Source organism: Lolium rigidum, chromosome 1 (genome assembly GCF_022539505.1).
Source record: "Lolium rigidum isolate FL_2022 chromosome 1, APGP_CSIRO_Lrig_0.1, whole genome shotgun sequence".
Classification (NCBI taxonomy): Eukaryota; Viridiplantae; Streptophyta; class Magnoliopsida; order Poales; family Poaceae; genus Lolium; species Lolium rigidum.
This window is the reverse complement of record NC_061508.1, coordinates 45,799,972-45,806,533: the sequence shown is the minus strand read 5'-3', so window position 1 is coordinate 45,806,533 and position 6,562 is coordinate 45,799,972.

Below are 6,562 nucleotides of genomic sequence, written 5' to 3'. Positions count from 1 at the left end.
AAAATCATTATGCTTTCTTTCGTCGGGTCATGTCATGGCAGAGCAGAAACCGCCGCAGAATCCTTCATCATGATGCCTTGCCCCTTCCACTTCTCCACGTGGCCTGCGAAATTTTTCTGCTGGGCACCACTTCCTCGGGAACTGCTGTGGCATTGAATCTCCCCCATATCCCCTTTATTTAACCGTTCTACACAGTTTGTTTCTTCATCCCCTTCGCATTAGCACCCAAAAAACCCTCCTGCGCCACCATGTCTTGTTCCTCCTCATCCTCCTCCGGCCTTTCCAATGGGTCCTCCTCCTCCCGCGAGACGCCGCCGGACATTCGCGCACCAGAAGAATGGGACCAGGAAGACCACGCCTCCTCCATCTGGTCCGAGGACGACAAGTCCTTGACCAGTGGGGATGAAGATCTCCAGTTCCTTGCCGACGGGGAACTGGAGTCGGAAAGCGAGGACGACCGGTTCCCCTGGGACGGCTGCCCCACCTCTGAAGAAGAGGAAGAGGAAGACGACGACGACGACTCCCTCGAAGGCTACCCGCCGGTGAAACGCCTCCGCATGTGGTGGGACGACGACAGCGACGACGATGAAGACGGGGATGAAGCTCCCGTAGAGGGCTACGGGAGTAGCGACGAGGAGCCCATCGGCAGCAGTGCCGATGAGAGTTCCGAGGATGACGACGAGGGCAGCGATGGCCCGTAGATCAGGATCTACTAGTGTAGGCCTAGCGGTAGTAGATTGGTCGATAGACCCTTCTTTTGTTCTTCCTTCTTTGAGCAATCGGCTCTTCCTTTGTAAGAAATCATGTTTATTAATGAAGAAGCTTCCCCAATTCGATTTTGCCGATTTCTTTTAAACCGATTCTCCATGAGCCGATGGCAACGCATCGGTCTCTCATAATCCGCCCCTCATCTCTTCGACCACGGGGTGACTGGAATCTTGGTCAAAACTCAATAAGCCGATGTCAGCGCATCAAGCCTTCATGAACTATCCTTCATCCTTTCGAACAATGAATTTGAGTTCCGCCGGATCACCACCCTTGACGAAAATCGCGGCGCAGGACTAGCCGATGGCCAACCCATCGGCTTTCAAAAACAGAGCATCCACCAGGCCAGCTGCCCCCCGAGTCTCAGTCAAGGCGAAACAGAGACGAGGGCACGCCATTCAGACAAATGGACCTGGGCTAGATCATGTCTGAGAGAACTATCATGCAGAGCCAGCCAGAGCCGATCACCCTTCCGATGCTGCAGATGATCACACAACGGCTCAGAAGTAGAACTCCTCTGACACAGAGCTGTAGGTCCTTGTGTTTTGCACATGCTGCTGGTAGATCCCATAAAAGTTGTGCTAGAGTTGATGGCCGTGCATCGGCTTTGTCCCTTACAAATCATGCGCAGTATATTTTTTTTTTTTACGGGCCGATTTTTCTATCGGCCCCCAATATCTCACTGCACATGTATCGCACATGCTCATCTGATTAGGTGCCCCCCGAGCCGATTCTGTCAGGTAACTGCTGAAATCGGCTTCTGTGACTAACCAAGGTTTTACTGCGCATGTCCATCCGATTAGGTGCCCCCTCCGAGCCGATTCTGTCAGGGGACTGCTGAAATCGGCTCTGTGGTTAGCCAGGGTGCTATGTGTGAACATCGGCTTGATTAGGACCAGTGTGGACTTCTTCTAGCTCATTAGCCGATGTAACCCCACCTCCCATTAGATTGGCGTTGAACCCAGGCAGAATGGAAGGTGAGGATAATTTTGGCCGATTGCTGGAATCGGCCTCCATGTTGCTTGCTTGATGAAGGTTCTGTAATGTTCCTCCATAGATCCTTGGGGCCGATCACCTGAATCGGCATCGCCACGTTCGTCCATCGATGTTCGCTTTTGTTACACGGTCAGGCCGGTGGATAAAACCAGCCTAACCCCGTTTCTTGTCACGTCGATGCGCTCGCGATCGTCCAAATTGATGCCCGAGAGTGGCTCTTGGCTCGATGTCTCCCAAACGTCCATGCCGGCCGTTGAAATCTCGGCTGAATCATCTCGCGTGGACGACTTCTACTTCATCTCCATCCCACTCGTATTAGGCATTGGTGCATCGTGGATGGAATGCAACAGATTGGCGTGGATCCAATCTCTCCCTAGCAAGACAGCATAGGTGCTCTTGCCGTCGACAATAAAGAACGTCGTAGGGATAGTTTTCCTTCCTACGGTCGGATCCACGTTCGGAACACCTTGTGCGTCGGATGCTTGGCCGTTGAAATCGCTCGGTGTCACATTGGTCTTGATCAGATCCGAGCTAGAGCGTCCCAACCGACGTAGCATGGAGTATGGCATAATGTTGATCGCCGCTCCGGTGTCCACCAACATCTTGTTAACGAGGCTGCCCATTGATGTATCCTCGCAAGTACAGGGCCTTCGGATGCCCGTAACTTCTTTCTCGTGGCTTCTCAAAGATGACCGGCCGTGGGCCGCAGATCCAGCTTGTGCTACAGGTGCTTCGTATAATCTTGGAGCGCTAAACTCCGTTGGAAGGATGAAGACCATGTTTGTGCCAGCCGATGTCTCATCATCGGCTTTCCTTTGCTTGGGGCGCCACTCTTTTCTTTGTGGCCGACCTTCTTCGTCCAGGGTTCGCTGAATTTTGGCGGCCAGATCAGGCCGTGCCTTCCTCAACGTGTGCAGGTATAATCTTTCAGCCTCTTCCAACCCACGCAGACGCTGAACCCTTCGCTTCTGGGAACGGCTGAGCCCATCAGGGCACCATCTTGGCCGATGATACTTGTCTTCTTCATCATCGTCCTCTAGTTCCTCGAGATCTTCCACCCAAGCGGACTCAGCATGCTTGTTCCGAGGCGGGAGAGGTCCTAGACGCTTGAACACAGACACGTTAGCTGCATCCTTCTTCTTCTGTTTGCATTCTGGCGCTGCCGATTGTAGGCAATCGGCTCATTCCTGAATCCCAGCGAGTGTCTGAAGAAGGGGCAGTCCCAGTGCCTATCCTCGTCGTCTTGTTCCCTGGACCTTTCCTTGGCGTGGCGCTCATATCGCTCCTCGTCGTGATCATGCCGACGACGTCTCCTGTCGTCCCTAGCCAGACGATCTTTTCATCATCGTCGTTGTGTCGCCGGCGTTGGTCGTATTGACCCACATACTTGTTGAGGAGGTGATCAGAGAGAGGTCGTTGATATCTTATGTTCTTCACTTCTCCCTCTGTGACGTAGCGCTTGCCGTCGTGGCGGAGCCGATCGCGTGGAGCGGCTTCCTCTGTGTCTTTGCTATGAGAGCAGCTGCCCTCATCTCCGTCCTTACCAGAGTGGTGCCCAGGTCCCACCATGTTGATATTGCACGATAAATCTGGCTGGCACTCTCCATGGTAAGTGTACTCCACCATGTTAATGGCGTATGCCGGTGAACTCGGCACTTCCGGTGCTGCCAATGCGCATGGCAACGGTGGACGGGACTGGAGTGGCACCCCTCCTTGATGGGTCCCGAGAGCTGGTCCTGACAGAGGGTACTGATGGCTCATGATTTCCTGGATCACGCGCAGAGCGACACGCTCCAAAGTGTTCACCAGGCTCTCAGAGTGGCGGTGCAGCGAATGAGCCACCATGAAGTTGACCTCCCGACGCGGCGACCTGGTGCGTTCTTCTGACGGGGCGGACAGGTCCACTCCATCGAGTGCGCCTTCAGGTGAGAACCCCTTCCACCTGACGCCGTGGGAGCGGGTTCTGTGGAAAGAGCCGATGAGTTCGGCTTCGAGGACCGCCTTGATCTCGTCATGCTTCTTCTTGAGCTCGTCGGCCGGATCCTCGTACTTGACCGGAGTGCTTTCCGCCATCTCGGATGTAGATGGCGATGCGGTGGATGTCGAAGGTGGTCCCACCGGGCGTGCCAGAATGTGTTGTCGTCAGAAACCCACCGGCGGGCAGCGACGGGCAACACCGTAGAGCCGGGAACAACTAGGGCTGCGGCTGGCCCCAGTCCCTCAGAGCGACGGCCCGCAAAGCCTTCTGGTCGCACGTCCGATGCTATCGCAAGGGCGTGCCACCTGACCTATACCTGGTCAGGGAGGTGTTGGATGATGCCTCGCTTAGTTCCTGCATGGCATAACGTAAACATTAAATACGAGCCTCGATCGGCTCTCAGGTTGTCCTGTGAATCGGCTCAAAGAGCCGATCCACCCATGATTCGTACGAGGTGCACGAATATATGGTGGTCCTGCTTGATCAAGATAAAGCTAAAGCGATCTACGACGATTTAGGGTTTTCACCGCATAATCGGATCATCCTACTCACGATTGGGCCTCGCGCTCGCGTGCGGTGACCGTAAGCCGATCCTATACAGGGCCTAAAAACCAACACGAGGTTGATCCCCGGAACATCCTGGCTAGGGCTAGCAAACTCCACCCTACACGCCGCTGGATCCTCCAACCCTTTGTAGGGCCTAACTATTGCGGATATTAAACTAATCCTTGTAGAACAAGGAGCAACCGTAACGGATCGAATCTACTAAACGATGATCAAGCGGGGTGCCGCCCCTACACCTGAGATAGGTGTAAGGGCGGCTAGATGCATAAGGGTTGCAACTACAACGGCATATGATACGAAGAACAATGCTAACCCTAACACATCTAAGATAACTACGTTGCTCGCCATCAAAAAGGCTTCAGCACGAGCAACGCATAAACAACGTAATAAGCTTGTGCTGCCTAGATCGCAAGATGCGATCTAGGCAGCATAGTGCTTATCAGGAGAAACCCTCGAGACGAAGGAGTTGGCGATGTGCCGAGATTTGTTTGTGTTGAACGTTGGTTGTTCTTATTCCATAAACCCTAGATACATATTTATAGTCCAGGGGACTTTCTAACTCAAGCGTGCACCTAACCGTGCACGGGTAAAACTCTAACTCCTAACGGACACGTATCCTACTATGGTACAGATACACGGGCAATTAGCCCAAACTTGGTACACAAGGCCGATTCACGTATTTCTTCCATGTATATTCTTCAAACCCATTTTGATCGCGGCCCACCTCTGACTTGGTCAAATTCTGGTGATAACAGTCTCTCTCCCACACAAGCATGTATTTATTCAGAGAATGAAAATAACAAAATGAAAAATAAAAGCACACAGACGCTCCAAGTAAAGTACATAAGATAAAAATATAGTTTCAAGAGAAGAAACCTGATAAGTTGTCGATGAAGAAGGGGATGCCTTGGGCATCCCCAAGCTTAGATTCTTGATTCTTCTTAAAATATCCAGGGATGAACCACGGGGGCATCCCCAAGCTTAGACTTTTCACTCTTCTTGATCATAGTATATCATCCTCCTCTCTTGACCCTTGAAAACTTCCTCCACACCAAACTCAAAACAAACTCATTAGAGGATTAGTACATAATGAAAAATTCACATGTTCAGAGGTGACACAATCATTTTTAACACTTCTGGACATTGCTCAAAGCTACTGGAAGTTAATGGAACAAAGAAATCCATCGAACACAGCAAAAGAGGCAATGCGAAATAAAAGGCAGAATCTGTCAAAACAGAACAGTCCGTAAAGACGAATTTTTAAGAGGCACCAGACTTGCTCAGATGAAAATGCTCAAATTGAATGAAAGTTGCGTACATATCTGAGGATCACGCACGTAAATTGCCAGATTTTTCTGAGTTACCTACAGAGAATCATACCCAAATTCGTGACAGCAAGAAATCTGTTTCTGCGCAGTAATCCAAATCTAGTATTGACTTTACTATCGAAGACTTTACTTGGCACAACAAATGCAATAAAATAATATAAGAAGAGGTTGCTACAGTAGTAACAACTTCCAAGACTCAAATATAAAACAAAATTGTTGTAGTAAAATAAACACATGGGTTATCTCCCAAGAAGTGCTTTCTTTATAGCCATTAAGATGGGCTCAGCAGTTTTAATGATGCACTCGCAAGAAATAAGAGTTGAAGTAAAAGAGAGCATCAAGAAGCATATATGAAACACTTTTAAGTCTAACCCACTTCCTATGCATAGGAATCTTGTAAATAAACAAGTCATGTAGGCATAATGCAACAAGCATAGAAAAATAACACAAGTGCAATTTCAGGATTCTCAACATAAAGAGGGGAAACTTAATATTATTAAGATGCATATAACCATGTTTCCCTCTCTCATAATAACTTTCAGTAGTATCATGAACAAACTCAACAATATAACTATCACATCAAGTATTCTTATCATGAGTCTCATGCATAAAATTATTACTACTCCCAACATAAGCATAGTCATTCTTATTAATTGTAGTGGGAGCAAATTCAACAAAGTAGCTATCATTATTATTCTCATCATCAAATATAGGAGGCATATTGTAATCATAGTTAAATTTATCCTCCATAGTAGGCGGCACCAAAAGACCAATATCATTATAATCATCATATATGGGAGGCAAAGTATCATCAAAGAAAATTTTCTCCTCAATACCCGGAGGGCTAAAGAGATCATTCTCATCAAAACCGACCTCCCCAAGCTTAGAATTTTCTATATCATTATCAACAATGGTGTTCAAAGCGTTCCTA